We start from the raw sequence: 24,004 nt of genomic DNA on the forward strand, positions 1-24,004 counted from the left end.
TAGCATCTTGTATGCCCTCTCTTGAGGTATATATACACATTTTTTGCTGAACCATTTGAAAACCACTTGCAGACATTGTGCCCTTGAATACTTTTTCATAAAGATATTCTCCTATAAAACCATTGTCATGACCACTAGCACACCTTTAAAGATTAACAAAAATTACATGTCATCTAATATCTATATTAAAAATTCCCCAATTGTCCCAGAATGTCTTTTACGGTCTTTTTTTTTTTTTTTTTTGACCCAAGATCCAATTAAGGTTTCTGCATTGCATTTGGCTATAATATCTCTTTAGTTTCTTTAAATCTAGACTGGTTTCCGCCTCCCCACCCTTTTCCCCAAACACATAATTTTAATGTGTTTTTTTAAATCAATTCACTTTTTTGAAGTCTCAGTTGTCATGTAGGGTGGCTCTCATTCTACCCTAGCAGATGCTTTTTTTGCTTTTTTTTTCTTTTTGGTTGATAACATCCAGAGATGCCTGCTTTATTTCTTACTAGGTGATTGCGTTTCAGGCTGATGACATCAAATAAGTCTAATTACCAACTAATTTTGTACCTCTGAACACCTATGAGATTAGCTAAAACACTACCCAAAAAAAGAAAAAAAAAAAAAGTGACCACACTAAGTGCTTGTAAGGATGTAGAGCAAATGGAATTCTCATACAGTGTTGGTTCAAAATGGTACAGCCACTTTGGAAAACAGTTTGGCAGTTTCTTATAAATTATAACCCTAAAGAAGTGAACGATGCTCCCACAAAAACCTGAATCCAATGTTTATAGCGAATTTATTCACTGTCTCCAAAAATTTGGACACAACCCAAATGTCCTTCAACTAGTGAATGGATAAACAAACTGAAACAATGGACCACTACTCAGTAATAAAAAGGAACACACTCCTGAGACACACAAGAACGTGGGAGGATCTGAACTGTGTCATACTGAGTGCAAGTCAGACACAAAAGACCACATCCTGTGCAATTCCATCGATGGGACGTTCGGGAAAGGCAAACACCGTGGTTCAGTATCTCATGGCGGTGGTGATTATATGATGATCACTTTTGTCCAAACTCACAGAACTGGACACCAAAAAGTGTGACTTTTACCACACAGGAATGGTTAAAAAGTGAATAAATTTGTTAGAAGGTTATTTAAAGAAAAATATCGTAAGGCTCTTACAAATATGTCTTAAAGAATCACCTCGTGCACACATCTTTTTGTATTTGTGAATGTGGATAAATTTCTAGAAATAGGATTGCTGGGTAAATGCATATGTTGTTTTGTTAGGTGTTGCTAACTTGCTCTCCATAGGGGCCGTACTAATTTGTACCCCTGACATTGATTTTGCAACCTAGGTGGAAGATCATAGCAAGACGCTAGGAAGTGTTCTGAGCTGAGAGTTACCCTGAGCTTACCTGAGAGTCCTTAACCTCGCCACCAATAAACACACTACCCCCAGCTCCCTCTGCCCTAGCGATCCGGCAAGAAGGCAAAAGCAAAGGAATCTCACTGATTTCATTGCAGTCCATCTCCCTGAGTTATCCCAAAGATGTCTCTACTTAACTTGGGAAAACAGAGCAGAGAGAAATGATGAGGCAGAAGCCTGTAGCCAGAGAAGAACTAGAGTGAGGAGAGTCCGAATAGAGGGAGGGACCCTCGCCCCTTGACACCTATGTTCTCACCTCCCTCTTCTCTTCTTTGGCCTCTCTGCTACCCCCTCTCCCAATACAAATTGCCTCCAAAAGCTCCTCCCCTGACTGGGAGTCCTTGGCTCTGGTTCTAACTAGGTCCTGCCTGGTTTCCCTCCTCAGCCCGCATTTATGTGGGTTGAACACAGAGGACTGGCTTAAGGTGGAGGCAGAAGTCCCTGTCATTTCTGTTTTAACACGTGCAGAGGAAATAAGTCAGTGGAACAAGAATGGCTCATACAAGGGAAAGAGGAAAGAGGAGACAAAGAGAGATGCTGGGAGAGGAAGCAGAGTACAAAACATTCCACACAAGCCTTTTGGACTCCAGCCAGCTTTATTCCTCTGACCCATTCTACAGAAGGGGGAAATGAGTGGAGAAAGGATGTCATCCCAGTTGACTCTGCCCAGATGTTCTCCTTCCTTGTGACCCAGAGACCTTGCCTTTCTCATCCCTCCCTCCTTCTCACCTCTACCCACCAAATACCAATCAGAGATGACAGAAGTCAATGCATACATGTCTGAGGAGCAAGGAACTGGCTGGGAAGAGAGCCCTGTCTCAGGGTAGGCTGGGGGGAAGAGGTCAGAGGGCAGGAAGAATTACTCTGGGAAGGCAGCGAGGCCTAGGGTAGGGCATTCCTCTTCAAAGTCAAACCAAATACCTGTGTCAACCTAAGCCAAACATGATTCTTAAGGTCCTGGGACCAAGAATGAACAACCTCCTTTCCTCCCTCCAAGGCTTTGGTGGATCTGGAATGCCCTAGATGGGGAGGCCTTATCCCTCTCTCTGGGTGCTGGGTCCAAGGCCAGGAGAATAGAAAAAAAGAGAAAAGGGCTCATGGGGGTTGCTGAGAGAAGCTAAATTCTTGAATAAGAGGCAGTTTGCTGTGTAATATTTGAATTGCTGGGTCAGTGCTGGGCTGAGTGGCCCAGGACCCCTCTTCTTTTCAAGAGGCTGCGGTCAGAGTGGGAAAGAGTAAGGCTCCCCCTTACCCTTGCTCAGGGACCTCCGCCCCTCCCCCACACCACCTGACTTCTTCTGGCGCTCACACCTCAGGCAAACTGAGCCAGTTCTGCCCCTAACTGCGCCCTCCCATTTTGACTTTCTTCTGACACCAAAAGCCGTAGAAATCCCACAAATCTGACTCAGCACTCCCTCCCACCATTACTGCGGGAGCAGGCTTTCCACCTTGCAGGGGGGAAACCGAAGACCACAGGGCAAGCTAGGAGTCAGCCCGGATGAGGTTGATCCCCAGATCTGCTGATTCCCAGACTCCCCCAAAATGCCACCTCCTTCTCCCAACATTGACCAAGCGCCTAGGTGCTAGGAATCCCAGAGGTAAAAACGAGCTGTGTTCCTTCGAGTTGATCTTGAATCCAGCCAGGGACACGGAGATGGTAACTGGGAGTGGAAGGAACCGAGGCTCAGCACGGCCCCAGAGGCAGGAAACCTCCGCTCCATCTCCGAGCGCCCGGTGCAAGGAGTACTCAGATTCCCGCAGAGCCCGAGGGTGGAGCGGCGCTGCAGGAGTGGCTGCGACCGGGCGTGGCCGCAGAGGCGCCGACGGGAGGGGGCCGAGGGTGTGAGGTAGCACCGACCCCGCCCCGCGGCCCCGGCCGTAGGGAGGGGGCTGCGGGGAGTTCCCCCCCGCCGCCCCACCCACCCACGACTCAAGGCCACGGGACAGGCGCCTCGGTGCGCGCCCTGCTTCTCAAGAAGTCCTCCCGAGCCCACCAGAATCTACCCCTAGTCAGAGCACTGAAAACGGGAAGGTCGGCTGCAGGAACGGTGGGATTATGGGCTCCCAGAATGGGAGGGCGCAGGCAGGGGGGAGGCGGGCGGTGTGATTTCGGGGTTTGTACCTCTGCAAGATGGTGGCAGGGAGGATGGGGCTCCTGGGCAGAAGCAAAGAAATGGGTTCTCCTCCCTGACTTTCTACAGAACCAAGGCATGGATCCTGTCATGGGTCTCCTGCCCACTGGGTAAGGCCTCATTCCCATCTCCAGCAGAATCTAGGGAGAGAGGAGCTGTCTGTCCTTGGGTGGAGGCGGATCGGTCATCCAAAACCTCAGGATGAAAACTGGTTCCTGTTGCTTCCCGGCCCCCATTTCTGCTGTCCTCCAATTCTTTTGCTTCCTTCTTTCCAGTTTCTAACCTCTTGCTTTTACCACTCTTCCAGCCAAACTAGCTGGGACAGGGGGCAGGTGCTTCTTTTCCACGCACACCCCCCCACCCAGCTTCGGTACAGGACCCACCTCATAGAGCACCCTTTACCCCCTCCCAGAGTCAGCTTCCCAGGCCACCACCCCTAGCCAACCAGCGAGGAAACCCAGCTCTACAACTCTTCCTGGCCTCCTCCTTCTCTTAAACCTTCCCCCACCCAGCTCCTCCTAACCCCTTAGGTCCCTCTCCGTGGCCTGTCACAGCCTAGGGTGACCCAGGTCTCTTCCCTTCCCTTCCTTCCTCGTAAAGAGGGCCTGGAGCTGAGGGAGCAGAAAGGGGAGGGGCTCCAAATAGGAAGGACCAGAAGGGGCAGCTCTGGGGGGAGTCTCAAGGAGGGAGAAGGGGATCTTAAGACTGCCTGCCAGACACCCCACCCAGAGGAGGAGGTAGCCTGGGAAAGTGGGATTTTACTTCCCCTCCCCAGTGGTGCCAGTTGACTGCCTGCCTATTTCTTCAGCTGAGATTCCCCCCCTACCAGGCTGGCTGGCACCGACTGCAAGTTATTGTAAGTAAGGCAGGAATGCCCACGAGGGTACTGTCTCTGGCCAGCAGAGTGCCCACTCTCTCCCAGGATGTGGTTAGCCACTCTCGCATCCCCCACACCCAGCAAGAGAAGAGTGGTGGATCCTTCAGTGAGATGGAAGAGTGTGTGAGGCTGGACTCGTCTGGAAAGGATGCCAGCCTGCCTCTGCCACACCAAGAGCAAGCCAAGTGTTTGAGTGAGTATGTTTGTGGATGAAAGCAGGAGGGACAATCCCAGCCTTAATTTATAGCTCTTCAGCAAGACAGCGCAGTGGCCCAGGATGCTCAGGGACCCTCCCAAGGATGCCTGTGGCCAACCCCCAACCACCAAACACTCACCAGCCCCACAGTCACCAGCCTTGAAATTGCAAACTTTCCAACTTCACCTCTTCTCCCCTTTGGGAACAGCTATATATGGGGCAGTGCCCTCAGAGACACTCATACAGTTGGTTCTTGACTCTCCGCACACACTCAAACAACAACCAAACAACAACAGTACGAGGGAACTCCCAGCTTTTTCCACGACTAATTATAGACGTGAAAGTCTGAGGATGTTTTGCAAGCGGTAGAGAGAAATTGTTGAGGTTTCTCTACAAAGCCAAGGAAATTTAACTTGTACATTCCCCTTCCCTACCCCCAGCTTCTCCTAGCTCCTACAGCCATCCCCCCCAGTGAGCCCCTCCCTCAGTCCCCACTGGTGTCCCTCCTTCCTGTTGAAGATTTCATACTCATTTTTTTTTTTTCCGTTTTTCTTTGGTGCTTTCAAGAAAGGGAACAGACCCGGAAAATATTTTTGCAACAGTTTTCCATTCTGCGTCTCATTCCCAAGCCAAGGGGGAGGGGGAGGGCAGGAACGAATGGGGGAAAACAAATGCTTTTTCCAAAAGCTCAATTTGGGTATGAAGAATACAGGCCCTTCACTTCCCTACACCCACAGGCCAGGAATGACAAAAACTAGGGGGGAATGAAGGAGAAATCACTTGTTTGATTATATGGTTTCTAAGAGCTGAATCTAGGAAGGAAATACAGTATTTGACAAATCTGTGCACACACACACACGTACACACACCCTAAACCCAGTCGCAAGAAATATGCTAGTCAGAGGAAATTCAGGGAGTTTTAGAAGCCATTGAGAGGAAAGAAAGAAACTAAGTTTACAAATCAAGATTCAATTCATTTTCTACAAGCCTACCTCTCTTTCTAGCAAAGATCCAGGCTTCTCCACGCGGGAATCTCCCTCTGGCTGTCCATGCACAGGGGTAGGGTGGGGGTGACCACCCACCGGTCCAATGTGGCAACCACGCCGGAGATGCTGGCTGGTCTCTTCTGCCTTTCCAGCCACGACCAGGGAGTGGGCTGGGTCTCCTCCCCCGGCCCTCCCAAAGGGAAGGACCTCTCAGGTTTCTGGAAGGAAAGGGTGCAGGGGAGCTGGGCGGGTGTCTCCGGTCTTACTCTCCTCGGAGGGATGGTTCCCCAGGAAGTTCGTGCCCCCTTTCAACCCCCAGCTTTAGACGGTTTCAACAGCAGAGCTTTCTTGAGAAAATGCTTGTCATGGCAACAGCTCCAGCCAACTCCGGCAGACTCTGGCTCACCAGCCCGGCCGGAGCGGGAGGAGAAAGGGGAGGAGCGAGAAACGGAACGGGGGTGGGACTTGGCGAGAAGCCAGACCATTACTCCGCTGTTAAGGTGGCTCGATTGCGAGCTGCGGCTGCTTCCTGGTTTGTTTTAAGGCGGAATGGGGAAAGAAGGGGAGGAATCCTCTTTCCTGTGGGGTTTCCTCCCCGCCCTTTCTCACCCTTGTTGAAAGCAAAATAGGGTGTGGGTGGAGCGGGAGTGGATGTGGGTGGCGGTATTCAACTGTTGCTGGGTGGAGGGAAAAAAGGAAGCTTCTGCAGGCGGTTGGCTTCCTGCAGCTCCTCTCAACCTCTTACTCACTTAGACCCAGGACCCAGAAACCCAAGGTGTCTGCGAAAACTTGGACCTCCCCCTGCCACCCTCCTGCCCCTGTCTGAGTAGGGGGCCCACTGGAGAAGGCGAAGGCATTGCTTTGGATGCACACACCCGTACACCGCTTTGCTTATACACACACATTAGTACACATTCCTCACCCAGATTTGATACACACACTCCCAGGTCACATTTTGCTCCCTCTTGCCTCTGCACCCACATCCACAGTGCATGAAAATAGCTGCCCACTTTTATTTTTTTATTTAATATTTATTTATTTGGCTGCTTCAGATCTTAGTTGCGGCACGTGGGATCTTCGTTGGGGCAGATGGGCCTCTCTAGTTGCCGCGCGCAGGCCCCAGAGCGCGTGGGCTCAGGAGTTGTGGTGCACGGGCTTAGTTGCTCTGCGGCATGTGGAATCTTAGTTCCCCACAGTTCCCCCACCAGGGATCAAACCCGCATACCCTGCATTGGAAGGCGGATTCTTAACCACTGGACCGCCAGGGAAGTCCCAATAGCTGCCTACTTTTGAGTTCAACTATGTGTGGGCTATGGCACCAAAAGCTTTGTATATATGGTTTCTAATGCTCATGGCAATCTTGCAGGGTCTTATTATCTTCATTTCAGAGTTGAGATTGAGGATCAGTGACTCGCCCAAGATTACACACCTGGTAAATAACAGAGCAAGGATGCAAGGCCAAGTCAGACTGAGTCCAAAGCCTGTGTACTCTCCTGCACTTGTATCATGTTCCCGCACACATTTCCATTTTAGTTTGCACACACTCAGACATCCATGCACACTTATACATAACTATAAACTGTTAATCACACCCAGCAGCCACACACCCACCAGCATTGTGCAACAGTGCCACTCCTAGATTTTGCCCGAAAAATGCCGGCTTTCAGGTGCAAACATGCACCATCAACTGGTTCTTGATGCATATCTTCATTGACTGGTATATTCCCACACCTACCTCAGCAGGCGCACACACACACACACACACACACACACATTCATATGCTAATGGAAGGCAGGTTAACACACACCTCAGAGGTTAGAGTTGTAAACTATGCTGAGAGAAGGTGACTGGCCACAGCTTCAGGGTTTGGGAAGAGACCTCTTTGATCCTCCCATCCTAACTCAATACCTCACACCACACCTGTCCTCCTTTGCCATCCGACCTCCCTATCCTGGGATGAAGAACCATGTGTACATGGAGAAACAGAGTTGTGGATTAGACACGACTGGTTTCCCTCTGCCTATTAACACCCTTCCCAGTGTCCTAACATTGGGGTCCTTTCTTTCCTCTCTTTATTTTTCTATCCTAATATTTCTCAATAACTCGTCTATGTCCTATTTCTGAGCCAGGGAAAGTTAAAGAGACAAAAGTAAAGAAACTTTTTAGAGTGGTTGGGCTGGGCTCGGAACTCAGAGTTTCCTAATGTGGTGCTAGAGATTGCCTACTGCCATCTATTTTGGGAGCTGAATCCAAAATAAGCCCCTGCCTATCCTTGTACTTCTCCTTTCCAGCCCAGCCCAGCAGATGGAAGGTTCCAGGGGTGTGGAGGGGAGTTTAGGGTCACCCTCTTCGGAAGTCATCATGGATTGTTTTCCAAGCAGTCCTTTTTTCCTAGGGATTGAAAGTCTCCTCCTCTTTGGCATTTAGAGGACACCAAAGGTGAGGTGTGCTCTCATTCACTCCCCGCCTCTCTCCCAACTCCTCTGGTCCATCCCACTCCACTCCCCAGGGCATTTCAGTGGAAGAACTGATGGCAGGGATAGAGATGGTACCTTGTTAGAGTTTGGAAGGTCCTACCAAAATGTCAGTTTCAGGAGCCCAGATCAATTGTTGGGGAAGACGGGGGAATGAAAGGAAAGGAATCAGCAGAACAGAGCTTCAGATTTAATGGCTTGTCAGGCTTCCTGCCGGATTGCAACAACTTGACATTTTAGTCCCCAGTGAGTGTCAGTTGCATCTTTATCATGAGAAAGACAGTCTCTGAAATGGTGCTTTAAATGTATTAAAGTGTATTTTAAGCTTGTCTGCAGTGGCTGTGCGGGGAGGCCTTGCCTAACTGTTCGGTAAACTTGTCTTGGGGGAGTAACAATTTAGGCCAGATGTGTGGGCCCATTAAAGGAAGAGTCTGCTTTGGCTGCCTGGCATGTGGGGCCCGGGAAATGATGCCTGGTTAGTGTTTGAAAGGCTAGATCCTCTCCTCAAACTCCTTGGGTTCCAGGGAGGCAGGCTGTGCAGGGCAGGTGCTGCCAAAAGGGCCTCTGAAGTCTGTCCTACCTCTGGCTGGCTGGGGTCCCTGGGCCAGTGTCAGGTAGATCTGCCCAGTGTCCCCTTCACCGGTGGGGGCTTGTGGGATGAGGGAAGAACCCCGCCATCCCATCCCAACTCCAGCCCCCTTGTAGACAGGAGGGAGAATGTGGGAGTGGGGTGGCTGCCACCTACCTGATCTCTACAGCAGAGCTAGCCCCTGAAGCCTGTGTTTTCTGGAAACCCAGAAGCCTTGGTGCCTTGTTTCTTTTAGCAGTGGGCTTGAAATCTAGAATGGATAAAGATAAATAAAGATAAATCTACACATAAAAGTAACTGCCAAGTGTGGGAGAGTAGAGTTGTGCCCCTTCTCCCACAATGGCAAGAGGGGGGTTACTGTCTCTAGTATCGAAAGTTCCTAGTTGGGCTGTTGTGTATGGCTGGCTGACTAGGCTCTGACTAGACCCTTTTCCTTCTTATCCCTGCCATGCCCTTGACTTTGCATGTTCTCTACTTCCTGAGCTCTAGCCCCGCTCTCCTCATCCAGGTGTCATGGCCTCCCCAGAGCAGGTCAGTCTAGTGGGCTTCCATCACTGTGGACCCTGTCCTCAAGCTGACTCTTACTTGAAGAAAATGCAGTCAGCCTTGTCTCTCCCTTAGCTGTTTAACAGAGTATGTTCCTCTGGCCTCTGGAGAGTCCCACTTTGAGTTCCTCAAATTACCTGTGTCATTTCTCCCCAGCTTTCTTGAATGCAGACTATACCTCTCCTTATTGTGAATATCTACTGTTTTATCTGTCTAGAACAGCAAATATCCTCCCCACGCCCAGACCCAGGTCTGCTTTAAGGTGGTCTTTCTCTTCATTGTTAATATGGGAACTGTCATTTTATTAGAGGCCCCATCTCTACCTGACCCAAACTGAGCCAATTATATTCTTTCCTGAGAGTTTTGAGTTTAAGGCCAAAAAGAAAATGAGGCTTGATTCTCTCCAGCAGTGGACACTCTGAGGAGTGAAGCTCTGGAAGTATGAGGGACTATATTCCCTGCCACATGAAAGAAGCCTGCCATAGGAAAGAATAAAGCTTACCTGCAGAGAGAGACAGAGAAGAAAGCTAAAGAGCAAGTTCTGGAAGCATTTGCATCAACTCTACCTCATATCCTACTGTACCCTTGCTGTTCCTACAAATGAGTTAGTTACATGACTCATTATGAATGTATAATCTAGACTAAACTGGGTTTTTTAGTCAGTTGTACTAAGTGATATAGAAATATAACATAGAAACCTTTTATGCTGGTACCTACTACTTAGATACACTCATTTCAGTGAATTTTATTCATTCATTTTATTCATTACTGAATATCTACTATTCAATTCAGTACACATATATTGAATGTCTACTGTTTCAACATCTATTGGACCCAGATGAGGCATACAGAGATAATAAAGCTTATAGTTTAGTGGAGGAAAAAGAGGTATTCATAGCATAAATAACCACAATAGGTGTTTAGTTAGTCTTTTAAACATAGTTATTGAGTGCTTACTATGTGCTAGACAGTAGATGTTGAAATATGGAGTACGAAAATACTTCTCTGGAAATTCCAGGGAGTGATTACTTCTGACAAAAACATTAGAAGGCTCTAGAAAAGAGATGGTATTTGGAGGTACCTGGAAAATCTTGAAGAGTAAGCTTTAGCCTGTTTTTGGCGTGGTGGGGTGGGGTGGGGTGGGGTGGGCGGGCTGGGGTGGAGCTGTGAGCAAAGGTCCAGAGGCAGAAAGTGTAGAGAGTGGAGGCTGGGAGATGGGCTGGGAATGGACTGTCCAGAGCCCTGAGTGGCCACTTCAGGTCTATGTTTAGCAAGCTGGCTGTGGCAACAGTGTGTCTGGTAGCTTGGAAACCTAGGTGGCAGGCGGGGATCATCCCCGCCCAGTGCGATGCTGGGCAATTTTATATAATGTAGTTATATTTAACATAGTCCATATTTTCTAGAAGTTTCTGATCCGTTGTGGAGACATAAAACAGATCACAAAACAAAGTGTGTGATTAAGTGTAAAACTTGGCTCCAGGTGAAAAATCCAGTGAAGGTCTAGTGAAGGGAAAGCTAAAGATGGGCTGGAGCCTTTGGGGAAGGCTTTTTAGAGTTGGTGGGACACCAGCTGGACTTTGAAATTCTTCCCAGTGTCTCTCCTCCCACTACCCTGCAGAACAATTCTGGTGATGGCTGAAGGCAGGATAGACAGAGGCATTTATCCAAGCAACATCTGCCTCCATGCCCTTTGTTTGTCCTTATACATAACCCAGGACAAGGCTACTGATGGGGAGGAAACTGGAAGACAGAACTTAGGAAATTAATTTGGCCGCAGGCTGGTCTCAACGGTTGGGGGACAAGAGTACCTGCTAGCACCTGGGGGTCAGAGTGCTAAGCAGAGATATCAAGACAGAAGTCCACAGAATTAGCCTGGGCCAAGATGACAGGAGATAAAAGAAGGCTGCAACTAGATAAGAACACAGATAGCCAAGACAAGCTCATCTGCACTCAGACAGCTAACTCTCAAGTCTGTCGTGAGGATTGTTCCAGGAACCAGATAGGGAGGACTCTATCCTGGAAGGCAATAGTGATTTCAGCTGGGAGGGTCCAAGGACGATAAAAGGATGGATAGCTCTGGCTGTTAGTATGAGAGAGAAGCAAATCACAGCAGCTGTCTCAGCAGCAGTAGCAGCAGCAAGCCAGAGCTATTTTTCCACCACAGAAACCTTGCTGGGCCCTCCACAGGAGGCCTGGCTTCCAGCTCACCCCCTTGCTGAGCGTGGGTGGTCGTCTACCCTAGACAAGCAACAATTTCATTTTTTTCCCACTTTCTGGGATTCCTGTGGAGAGGACTGGATGGGACAATCTTTACTGAGATCATTCGAAAGCATGTCTGAGCTGCAAGGGTACGATGCAGAATTAAATCAAAGGATGCTTTCTCTGCTGGCTGGGAAGTGCTGGTCTCAGGATCACCTCACCACAGAGGCCTTTGGGGCTCAACTTTTATTTGTTGGGGTTTTGGTGTTTTGTTTTATGGCTGGTTTCGTGCTCTGATTCTGGCAATAATGAGGCTTTGTGGAGGTGCCGAGAGTTCCATCTTGCTCTGTGATCTCAGGCAGAAGAGGGTTTAGAGTGGGGAGGCAGTTGAGATGGGCAGTGGGAGCATGTTTGAATAGGAAAAACCTGTGTGTTGGGCCATAGGCTCCTGGAGGGAAGGGATTGTCTCTTCCTTATCTTTGCATCCTTGGTGACTTAGCACATCTGGGACGTCTGGGGCATCCCCTTAAATGAAGGAGTGCAGAATCTGACGTGGGAAAACGTGGACCAGCAGAGGTGAGGGCCAGAAGCGCTTTTTGGATCCAGGGCCTTTGATGATATGTAGAATCAGTTTGATTTACTTGGGAGCATATTTTGCTGTTCCAATTTCATTCTGGTTCAGTTGTTTTGGAAGCTGCAGTGGCTTGGTTTTAATTTCATTTTGAACTCATTAGCTAGGTTCTGTTTTTTTTAAGCTCAAGTTTGGTTCATAATCTGTTTTTCTAACAAAATATTTGTCTTTCATTTGTTTCAGTCTACATCAAATTAGTGACAGTTAAAAATAGTTTTGGGTTAATGGTTGTGCTCAATAAAGCTGAGGAAGAGAGCGTGGAAAGAAGGGAACAAGTGATGACTTTTAAATTTAATTTTTTAAAAAATAAATTTGTTTATTTATTTATGGCTGCGTTGGGTCTTTGTTGCTGCGCGCGGGCTTTCTCTAGTTGCGGTGAGTGGGGGCTACTCTTCGTTGTGGTGCGTGAGCTTCTCATTGCGGTGGCTTCTCTTGTTGTGGAGCACAGGCTCTAGGCGCGCGGGCTTCAGTAGTTGTGACACGCGGGCTCAGTAATTGTGACGCATGGGCTTAGTTGCTCCGCGGCATGTGGGATCTTCCCCGACCAGGGCTCGAACCCGTGTCCCCTTCATTGGCAGGTAGATTCTTAACCACTGCGCCACCAGGGAAGTCCCTAATTTTTAAACTTAGAGTGTCAGCAATGCCTTAAGTGCTCATTAAATTTCAAATGAAGATCAAAGAAAAACCAATTGGAAGGATTCTTTCTGGCCCCCCTGCCAGACAGGAAGAATTTACAATCTGTCCCATCTCACATGTCCTCTGTTCCAGAGCCTTTAATAGCTCTTCCGTGTTTGCACAGTACTTGCAGTTTACAAAGCGCTTTTTCTGCATAGAATAATTGGATCTTTGCAGTAGTCCTATATGGTAGGGAGGATAGGGTGTGAGCTATTATTCCCATTTTCCAGTTGGGGAACCGAGGCTCAGACAGGATTGCATGAGATCACACAATTCATGTGGCAGGACTGTAACGAGGTCCTCTGCCTGCTGACCTAGGCTCTTGTCCCCTACCTTGAGTTGACAGGCTTTCTCACCCTGCACACCTCGGGCCAGTTCTTCAGGCTTCAGGCTTTCTAGGCTTGGGTGGTACCAGGGAGACCTGGGGAGAGCAGCCCTGGCTGGGAAGGGCTGCAGCAAAGGGGGGGCAGCAGTAGTTCTGCCTCCATCCCAGGAAATGAATTCTAGCCCCTCTGGTTTGTTCTCAAGCTGACACTGGATCCTGGATTCCAGAAATCCTCCTTCCTTCATGTTTTCACCTGGGAAAGACCACAGGAGATGGACCCTCACAGAAACCCAGGGTGGAATTTGCTCTGCAGGGGAGGCTCAGGTTTTTTACTCCAGGATCTAGGGCCCTTCAGTCTCTCCCCTTATTTAGGCAGCTCCTTAGGCCCCATCTTCATGGCCCCTTCCAAACACAGAGTGAACTGAAGTGTTCCCACTGGGGCCTGGGCAAATGCTTAGGTTGGACACTTGCCTTTCAGTCATTCATCCAACTAATATTTATGTGCCAGACAATGGACAGGCCACCTCACTTGCCTTATCTCCTTTCACCCTGGTGGTCCTAAGAAGTAGGTGGCATTACGCTCATTTCATGGGAAATGAAGCTCAGAGAGGGCTGCTAACCAGTAAGTCACAGAGGTGGGGCCAGATCTAGACATTCTGACCAAGCCTGCTGTGCCCTCACCCTTCTGTGCTACTTAAAAGAAACAATGGACATATGGGTACAGTGTCCAGACCAACCCAGAGTGGCCAGGGCAGGGAGGAAAGAGAGGTTTTAAATGTCTGGCTAGTCTGCTTGTCCATCTCAGTTTTTTTTTTTTTTTAAATATTTATTTATTTATTTTCTTTATTTTTTGGGGCTGCATCAGGTCTTCGTTGCGGTGCGCGGGCTTCTCTCTAGTTGTGGCGTGAGGGTTTTCTCTCTCGTTGGGGTGCGCGAGCTCAGCAGCTGTGGCTCGCAGGCTCAGTTGCCCAGCGGCATGTGGGATCTTAGTTCCCCGACCAGGGATCCAACCCACGTCTCCTGCATTGGAAGGCGGACTCTTAACCACTGGACCCCCAGGGAAGTGCCTCCATCTCAGTTTAACAGCCTCCAGAAAGCAGGGACTGAGGATGGAAAACATTTCTGTGAAAAGGACACCTACTCCCTGTATTTAACCTGGGCCTGGGGAGGGTTGGGGAGAGGGAGAGTAGGCGGATGGAGGGCAGACCCCAGGTGAAGGGAGGGTCCTGAGGGCTGGGGTGGTGTCCTCCCCAACGACTGTCTGCCCCACTCTGCCCCGGAGCCCTTGGGGTCTCAGCCTGACCTCTGGAGGAGCCATGCCCTGTGCTCCCGGGAAGTCGCTTAGTCCACACCCCTGCCTCTGAACAGATCCTTGTAAGGCTCACCAGGTAGGGCACCCTCTTCCTCAAAATCCCCCTGAGAAGGAAACTCTGCAGCCTCCTTGGGTTATTACACATTCCTCTTTTATCTATTAGAAATAAGTAAATTCTTCGGAAGGTCTAAGCTGAATCCTTCTTATTCAGATTCTGACAGGCACACACCAGAAACAGGAAGAGGACGATAACTGAGATAGGGGGCATTTTAAGACTTGCTGAGTATCCCCAGCACCCCGTGCCACACTGACATTTGGGGTCTGCAGTTCTGCCTTAGAGGCACCCTCGTCTGCTGGAGCTGAAAGTGAGGGTGCCGGAGGGAGTGCGTCCACCAGAGCCGAGAACAGGAGCATAGGGGCTGCTTCAGCCGCTGGCTCTAGGCTGGCTTCATTTATCTGCTTAGTTTCTTCTGGGATTTGGTGGTTGGGGGTGGAGAGAAAGTGTGTAGTCAGGAAAAGCTGTTTTTCTTTGCATTGTTTGGAGGGGTGTGGCTTACCTGACCCATTGGAGTGGCCACAGACAGTGTTCTATTTTTGGTTCCCTGAGTGGCCTTTTGCAAAGTGCTCAACTTCCGTAGGCCTCTGTGGGCTCCCCACACCTGTGGCATAGAAGCATGGGAGTGGGATACACGGATGCCTTTCCTATGGTGGTGTGAAACCTGGCTAATTAGTTTGAGGGAAAGACCAATGACAGCACTTTGAGGCAAGATCCTTGGGATAAGTTAGAAATAAAGTGCCCAATTCTGAAACTTCGGATCAGAGGAGCCTCCCGAGGTCATCTGGTTCTTCCCTTCCACATTCCAGGCTGGACGGTCCTTGTCACCATTCCATCTAGCTGATTTTTCATGAAGGGAAAGTGATTCCACACCCTTCCCCAGTGGGCCACCACGCCCAGTCTCTGTGAGGACCGGGCCTCCATTCCTGCATCTTCCATTGAACATGGAAGCTGCAGCAACCCCTGTGGTGCATTCCAACGGGACCACCTGCTTCTAGGACCTTAGGGCATCATTCACCATAAGAGTCCATGGTGCCCAAGTTGTCATCACCCTGGAATCACAGGCATTGGGCTGTAACTTCTGCTTGGTAATTACCCCAGCACTTTCAGCGTGATATCATCTCCATGAGATAATCAGCCTGACAGTAACCAATTGTTAGGCTTCTTGTGTGATAAAGGCTGAGAAATAGTTCTCAAAGTAACTGTTGCTCAGATCTGCTTGCTCAGCAGTCCCTTAAGACTCAGCTCAAGTGTCACCTCCTCTGAGATGCCTTCCCTGAGTTCTCTCTCCCAAACCCAGGTTAGGTGCCCCTCGGGGCTTCCAAAGTGTTCAGAGGTGACCTCTGTTGAGGCACTTACTGTGTACTATGATGATGGTCTATTGCTGTGTCTCCTTCCCACTAGACTCCAGGCTCCTTGAGGGCAAAGCATCTTACTCATTTTGTATTTCCAGCAGCTGGCATGGTGCCTGGCACAACAGGTGCCCAGTAGTTTATTATAGCAAAAATGAATCAACAGCTGAATGAATACTGGAATGAATATAAACTTTGGTTGGTGCTGGAGGGCTTGGAGTTAGTCACAAGAGCATCCTAACTAACAGATTCCAGAGGCAGGCAGGCCGAGAAGTCTGCCACCTGGAGGTCTTTAAGAAGGAACAACATGCCATCTGCCTGGTCTGGGCTAATTCTGGTTTTGCCAGGCCTAGGAACAGGGATATAGGTCTCTGACCTCCTTGCAAGCCACAGATATTAAGTGAGGAGGTGAAGAATAGGGTCAATGGTTCTCCCTTTGGGAACTCACCCTCTTCTCCCTCATCTGTTTCTGAGGCTGCCTGTGGCAGAACAATGTTGAAATGCTCAAAAACCTTTGAAATGGGAAGTCTTGGGTGGGGTCTATACCCACCATTGATCAGACACGTCTGAATTTCCAAGGTGATAAAGGTTTTAGTTAGGCTACTGTATTTTAGTTTATAAAAACTCATCATCCTCATTGAATCATTATCCTCATTTTATTGAAGAGGAAAGTGAAGGTCAGAGAGGTTCAGTAACTTATCCAAGGTCACACAGTTGGTATGTAGCAGTACTAGTTTTCAAACCTAGTTTCCTTACTCTAAAGCCCATATTTTCTCTTCCAAAGCCTGGGGCCCATGGCTCCTGGACTTCTGACTTTCCTCCATCCCTATCCCTCTGCTTTACTTGCCCTCTCTTAACATTTAGTCACAAGTTTAGAGTTCACAAAATAGTTTATTACTGGGTCTGGCATCTTGGTGTATAAACTCAACCCCAATGAGGTAACTGATGCCGTCTCTGCCCTCTAGGACGGGTTGGCAGGGGCTCCCTTACACACCAGCTATCACAGCCACATTTCTAGTTCCCTTTCCTGGATTCCCATTCCTTCCATCCCAGTCCATAGCCAGGGATATTTCTCTTACCTTCTCCTGTCACACAGGAAGCAACACCTCCTCTGTCTGGGCTCTGAATTATCTCGGCTTTCATCACAGCTCTGTCGATCTGAAGTCATTGCATCCCCTGAATTACGAAAACCAGAATTTTACAAGTGGTTTCTGCCTCTACTGGACACCCAGGAGAGATGAAATTTTTGCTAAACATTCTTCATTTTTCTTGAACTCACAGTTTTTAAAAAATACCTTGGAGGTATTTAAGTCAAATGCACTGACCGCTGTTTTAAGACCAAAGGAACAAAGGTGGATAAGACTGACTCTGGCTCTTGAGGGGCCAGGAGTTTGTCAGAAGATCCACATGGCATCCATTTGTTTAAATGCTTTGCCTAACCCTGAAACATATATATATATATATATATATTTTTTTTTTTTTTTTGTGGTACGCGGGCCTCTCACTGTTGTGGCCTCTCCCGTTGCGGAGCACAGGCTCCGGACGCGCAGGCTCAGAGGCCATGGCTCACGGACCCAGCCGCTCCACGGCATGTGGGATCTTCCCGGACCGGGGCACGAACCCGTGTCCCCTGCATCGGCAGGTGGACTCTCAACCACTGCGCCACCAGGGACGCCCCCTGAAATATACTTTAGTAGTTAAATTGGATGTCTTCATATTAAGGAAACTTGATCCACTGATTAAAGATAGGGTCAGTAGTGGTCATATGTATGTTTGTCTGCTTCTGGTAACAGCACTTTGATTTTTCTTTGAAAAATCACTGCTTCCTCGTGCTAAAATCTTGCAGTTTGGGAACAGTTGACCCCACTCCTAACTCCAAACCTGGCAATGAGACCCAATTCTGGGACTTCCGGTAGAATCGAAGCTAGTAGGATTAACACTTGGAGTTGTGGGGCATCTTGTCAATGCTTCCAGGAGAGTGGAGCCAATGTAGAAAGTCCAGCTGCAAGTGGGAAAGAAACCAGTCCTGACCATGTCATGAGATTTCTGTATGCAGCCAGGCCTGATATACTCATGGATTTTGCTCAGGCCAGGTATAGTTGGGTTCTTTTCATTGCAATGGAAAAAATCCTGACTAATATTGGACCTGAGGCCCATATTCATTAAAAAAAAAAAAAGTTGCCTTTTCCCACTAGCCTCAGGGAACAGGAGTGAATTCTTCTTCCTCCTACATCTCCTGCTATACACTGACCTTTTCTTACTTCCTTTCCCCTTCCAGGCTGTCCCTGGAGTTTGGTTTAACCTGACTTCATCAGGATAAGCATGTTAGAGTGTATAGATGATGGAGGAAGGGGCAAGCCTCCAGACACTACTGTCCTGATGGGGCAGATGAGGCCATGGAGGGATTCAGAAGCAAAGTCCTCAGTTTGGGGTGGCCCCAGCTGCACTGACTCCCAGGAACAGCCCTAAGGATGGTAGGTTACTAAGACTGGGTGAGGGAGTAGCAGTCTGTCCATGGGCAATTGTACAGCCTCTTGAGATGTTGTCCACCCTCCACCTTCTGACTCCTGATACTGAAATAACTGGACTCTTTGCCTCCAAACTCTACAATACCTGGAGGTCTCGCTTCTATCCTTTTCTATCCAAGACCCCACCATTTAGGGAATCAGCTGGGTGTGGTTTTACCCACAAGAGCAAAGGGACCTGAAATTTTGCAGGTATGCATTATCACATCTAAAGGTCACATTTTGGACAGGTCACCCTATGAGGGGATTTCTCTACATACAAGGTATTGTTTTAATGCATTAGACTAACAGAACTCTTTGGTGTATTGCAGACAGATTTGTCAGTCACTCCCTTTGTTTGTTCCTTCCCTCTGTCTTCCCTGGTTCCTGTACCTATCTTGGCTTCTGGCCATATCCAGTTTTTGAATTACCGTTGAGAGAAGCAGGACTTGTATTAATTATCTCCATAATATTCTTCCCCTCTGGCCTGTGCTGAGATGAAAGAAAGAATATCCTAGCTAGAAATGCATGAGGGAGGGAAGCTGAAGAATGTTCCAGCCTAGGACTAATGAGTCAGCCGCACCGACCAGGCTCCTGTGTCCCCGCTGGGAGCCCTTTCCAATCAGACAAGGAACCAGTGCCTTTCTGTCTTCAGCTTGATTGTGGCCCAGTCCACAGGTGCCTCCCCAAGCCTGGATGCTACCTTGGCTGGGGTCCTTCTGTATTTCAACTGCTCTCCCAATGGCCACCACTCTCGTGGACTCCAAATAATTGGCCGCCCCCTGCATTACCCGCTGCTGTGCCCTATCAGTCTGATTAGATACCCAGCACCATCTACTTTCACATTAGCACAGAGACACTTGTTCTTTTGGACTCTAGTCCTAGCCTGCCTGAGGTTTTCTCCAGCCCTAGTCTGTGCAGCAGCATCTGCATTGCTGTCTCAATCCGGTTCCATCTGGTCGTTTCCTCTCCTACAAGGCCCCAGTCACTTTGAACTAGATCAGTATCACAGAAAGCAGTAAGGTGAAGGAGGAAAAGGCTCTGCGCCCCCTCTGCGGGGCAGGTGCCTTTGTTCTGGCTGTGGTGGTGGGAAGTGGTGGAAGGTTCATTCATGCTCACTTGTCCCATCCTTGACTGACCAGCAGCACAGAACAGCCTGGGTGGCCTGGACTCTGAGAACCATCTATAGCCTGGACCCTAAGCCCCGATCTCATTAGCCTAATGCTCTAGCTAAGCTCAGCTCCTTCACTCATTCAAAATAGCTTTAGCATCAAGTATGTGACTAGTTTTGTTGTAGCTGCAGGAAGAGTTATGAAAAGGCTATGGTGTAGCTGGCTGTAAAAACTTACACCCATGAAAATTACCCAACAGCATAATAAAAGGAGATGCGAATGACACAAGAATGTCCCAGAATGGTCTGTGATTTGTTGTTGCTTGAATCAGAAGGGAAGTGCTGTGGGTGTTCTGAGGATGGCAAGATGCCTGGCACTGGGATTGTCAGGGAAAGTCTGTCTGGGTTGATGCAGGTCTTGAAGTTTTGAAGGATCTGGACCAAGTGGGTCTGGCCTTCCAGGGAGTGGCTGGAACTCAGGGAGGCCCAAACTTTGGGGAGGCATCCGTCTGAAGAATATCAGAGTTGAGGTCTGTCTAATTGAAGCCAAGGATTCTTGTCAGGGGCAGTGGAAGATGAGGAGAGAATGTGACCCCTCTTTCTCTAACTTTGGGGAAAATTAAGAACTCAGCTGTCAAAATAAGTAACATTTATTGCTAAAGTCTTTTGCACAGATTAATTCATTTAATCCCTAAAACAATGCTATGCAATCGGCATTTAGGTTATCCCGGGTTTTTAAAGATGAGGAAGCTGAGGTGCAGAGAGTTTAAGGCCCCAAAGCTCTGTCAGTATTTGAACCTGTGTGTCCTCAAAATACTTGTTTTTCTTACCGTGTCATGCTGCCTACCCCACCCCACCCCTGGCCCTCCTTCCTGTGGGTCCTGGTGACTCATACTCCTTCTTGGCAGACATTGTGGTTTTTGATAACTCAGTAAATGAAGTCATCTTGATGTTGCTGCACCCACTGGCCCCAAGTCCGCGGGCTCCTCAGGGCTCTTGGCTGCTGGAGCAGGAACTCTGTAGCTAATATTGCCTGTTTTTTGTTTGTTTGTTTGTTTGTTTGTTCATTTGTTTTGGTTTTTGGTTTTAGTTTCTTCTTTGAAAGAACATGGACCAGGTTCTCCAAGGGCTGAGCCAAGGCCATTTAAGTGATGTGCTCAGTTACCTAAAAAAGCCTTTCTTCTACATCAAGAACAGGAGTTCTCATCTCAGGTGAGTTTCTTGCCTTTCCGGAGCTCCCCATATGCTCACAGTACTTGGAACAGACTTTATCTTCCCTTTTCGTTTGAAGCCTTAAGCCTGATGTGCCAGAAGCCTGCTCATTATCCCAAAGCCCTTTACCTTCTTCTCAGTGCCCCTCTCCTGGCCCTTGTAAACATGGTGTATTGGTTGTCTCCCAGAATTCCCAGGGTGCAGTTGCAGTTAGGTGCACTCTTTGCATCTTGTGGAGGGATGTGGAGGGAAGTAATAGCGAGGAAAGCAGAAGGGGGCTAATGCATACTGAGTGACTTCCATGGGCTAGGCACAGTACCTTCTATATATTTTAAAGTTGAATCACAGTAGTAGAATATCAGTACTATTGGCCTCATTTGGCAGTTGAGGAGACTGACACTCAGAGAGGTTACGGTAACCTTCCCGTCAAGGGCAGAGCCAGGATTCTCTTGGTTCTGAAGTTGTTCTTCCCTCTATGTCACACCTCATCCAGCTTGAACTTTATCCTTTAGGCAATGGGGAATCATGGTGCCAAGCAGGGAACCAAGAGGCTACAGGAGTATTTTAGGACGATTAATTCGACAGCAGTGAGTGGGATGGATGGGAGAAAAGCGAGGCCAAAGCTGTGAGGACCAGTTAGGAGGTTACTGCCACAATGTCACCTTGAGACACCTCCAGGAGGACAGCAGAAGCGGAAAGGACATTGAGAAGGAGAGGTCAGTAGATCTCCACAGAAGAGAGGACCCAGATATGATAAGGAAACCTTTCCTTCTTTCTGATCATTTAGGGTCTCACTGGCTTTGGTGGCCTGTGCCAAGAGAGAGACCCAGTTGTCATTTCTGCTCAGGTCAGTTCATCCAGGAGCAGAGGCACATGTGTGGTGAGAAGGTACCTTGCTGTGCTCCTTGGCAGGGCTGGGCCAGTTTGGCTGCTGTTCCTGGGCCAGGCCTAGACCTTTGAAAGATCTGTTTATCCAGCCCAGGAGACTGCATCTGTGTGCTCAATAAACTATAATGGACAGTGGTGAGCTCAGAAGTGTCTCTGAAATAGACTGAGCAACACTGTTTATGAGCAACTCACCTCCTCAGCAGGGGACGCAAATGGGTCTAATGACTCCTCCTTTACGGATGGGGAAACCGAGGCTCAGAGGTTATGCCACTTTCCCAGGGTCGCCAGGAGAGCCAGAGGGCAGAGTTCCAATTCAGATGCATTGACCTGGAGTTCTGCTGCTTTCCCAGCTCCTCTCTCTGTGGTGTCCGACAGACAGGGGAAATTAATGATAAGCTTTCACACGAGTATGGCAGTTCACAGTTTACAAACCTGCTTCCCATTCATTATCTCATTTGATCCTCACAGCAACTGGGTATTATTATTATACTCATTTTTACAGAGGAAGAAACTGAGGCTCAAAGAATTGAAGGCTATGGTCATTCCACTGTGAGTGACAGAGCTGGAATTCAAAATGAGGTTTTCTGACTTGAAGTCCACAGCTGTGTCCCGGAGCCATGAGAATGAGGAAACAAATGAAAACCAGGGCAGCCAAGAGGAGAAATGGAAGAGTCAGGGAGGCAGTGAACACAGCTTAGATGGTGCTGGAGGCCTTCAGGTTCAACATAATAAAAGCTTCTGGGCAGCAACGATTATTCACGGTAAGTGTGAGCTACTTGGGGAAATCAGTCTATCTGCTGCAGAAATGACCTCTAAAAAGTCTCCCCCTTGCTACCCGCAGATCTCGTGAAGAGAAAGAAGCCAGAGAAAGAGGGAAAATGCACATCAGCTTTTGTCTGTTAGGTGTCCAGTAAATTAGGTTGAGTGGATGGATGGATGGATGAGACTTAGGGAAACTGCACATCCACTCAGGCAACGCACCGCAGGGTCCTTCTTTTTTTTTTTTTTTTTTTTTTTTTTTTGTGGTACACAGGCCTCTCACTGTTGTGGCCTCTCCCACTGCGAAGCACAGGCTCCAGACGTGCAGGCTCAGCGGCCATGGCTCACGGGCTAGCCGCTCCGTGGCATGTGGGATCTTCCCCGACCGGGGCAAGAACCCGTGTCCCCTGCATCGGCAGGTGGACTCTCAACCACTGCGCCACCAGGGGAGCCCCTCATGGTCCTTTTTATAAGTCCTGAACAACTCTCCCGGCTCCCTGGTCCTTTAACCCATCCACAAGATCTCACGTTATAAACGACAACGACGTTCCCAGCCAAGGAGGAAGAAATAGGTGCGGCACTGAGAGAGAAGCTGGGAAGTAACTTGCTCTGTCGCAGAAAGGTGGAGGAATGGATGGAATGGAATCCGCCCCCCACCCCGCCCCGCCCCATACCTCTTCTCATTTGCTGAAGCCCTGCTCTGAACTGAGTCAGGATTTCTTCCCACCCGGCCTCCCGGCCTCCCGTGGGGTGGTCAATATGGCATTTGTGGTTGGGCTTAGAAAGGTAAAGTACCTACAAAGGCCCCAGGAGCCAAGAATTCTGCTGGCTCAGGCTCTCTTTCCTCTTGATTTTTGCCCACCTGTCAGAGAAACTCTGCTGTGGGGCCCCTCTCAAGCCAGGGAGGGGAAAGTCCAAAGAAAGTGTTGGAGATGGTCCATATAGGGCCGTGCCTTTGCTTACTGCTCAGGCTCAACCACCACTTACTAGTTGAACCAATAACTCTGGCCTGAAGGCTGTATTGTGGTTTCATTAGAGAGAACTCATGGGCCTGTGTATCCTGACCCTGAGTTCCGGTTCTAGCTGTCACTGAGTATGCCCAGTATATAACACTACATCTGTAGGTAGTAGGTGCTCACTAAATATCTGATGGAGTGAGTGAATGAATGAAATAATTAGCTGTGACCTTGGGCAGATTACTTCTCCCTCTGGATCTTGATTTCCACATCTGTAAAAGGGGCATTATAATGCTGGCCCTACCTCTCACTCCAAGCCATCCCCTAAACTTCAGGAGGAAATGAATGGATGGATGTTTATGCACAGTAAGGTCTGGGCACACACCAGTAGTTGACATTTGAGCCACTTCCCCTAAGGACACATTACTGCCTGCTCTGTGGTTAGGATGGGCCCTATCCTTAGGCTCCTGAAAGTCCTAACCCATGGCAGAGTCCTAATTTTTTTTTAATTACTTTATTATTTTATTTTTGGCTGCACTGGGTCTTCGTTGCTGCACGCGGGCTTTCTCTAGTTGCGGAGGGCGGGGGCTACTCTTCGTTGCAGTGCGCGGGCTTCTCATTGCGGTGGCTTCTCTTGTTGCGGAGCACGGGCTCTAGGCGTGCGTGCTTAGTAGTTGTGGCTCGTGGGCTCTAGAGCGCAGGCTCAGTAGTTGTGGCGCATGGGCTTAGTTGCTCTGGGGCATGTGGGATCTTCTCAGACCAGGGCTCGAACCTGTGTCTCCTGCATTAGCAGGTG

General features: G+C 48.8%; 1 protein-coding gene and 1 long non-coding RNA gene across 5 annotated transcripts in view; one reads left to right on the top strand and one right to left on the bottom strand.

Annotated features, from left to right (window-relative positions):
• The window catches only part of ATP2B4 (ATPase plasma membrane Ca2+ transporting 4), a 92,400-nt gene extending 86,379 nt beyond the window's left edge, over nt 1-6,021 (bottom strand). For both annotated transcript variants that reach the window (XM_082613237.1, XM_082613238.1), the window contains exon 1: nt 5,626-6,021. The gene's annotated coding sequence lies outside the window, so the exon portion shown is untranslated. The remainder of the gene's footprint in view (nt 1-5,625) is intronic.
• LOC309799742 lies at nt 3,296-23,511 on the top strand. Of its 3 annotated transcripts, none has more exons than XR_014293331.1 (4): nt 3,296-4,630; nt 20,484-20,605; nt 21,996-22,254; nt 22,335-23,511. It is a non-coding gene; the product is annotated as an uncharacterized lncRNA (long non-coding RNA). The 3 variants fall into 3 exon arrangements; XR_014293332.1 differs by having other exon boundaries at nt 3,296-3,476; XR_014293333.1 differs by lacking the exon at nt 3,296-4,630 and having other exon boundaries at nt 20,348-20,605.
• Nucleotides 23,512-24,004: the final 493 nt, after the last annotated feature.

The sequence above is a fragment of the Mesoplodon mirus genome, assembly GCF_964341445.2.
Source record: "Mesoplodon mirus genome assembly, chromosome: 3".
Classification (NCBI taxonomy): Eukaryota; Metazoa; Chordata; class Mammalia; order Artiodactyla; family Ziphiidae; genus Mesoplodon; species Mesoplodon mirus.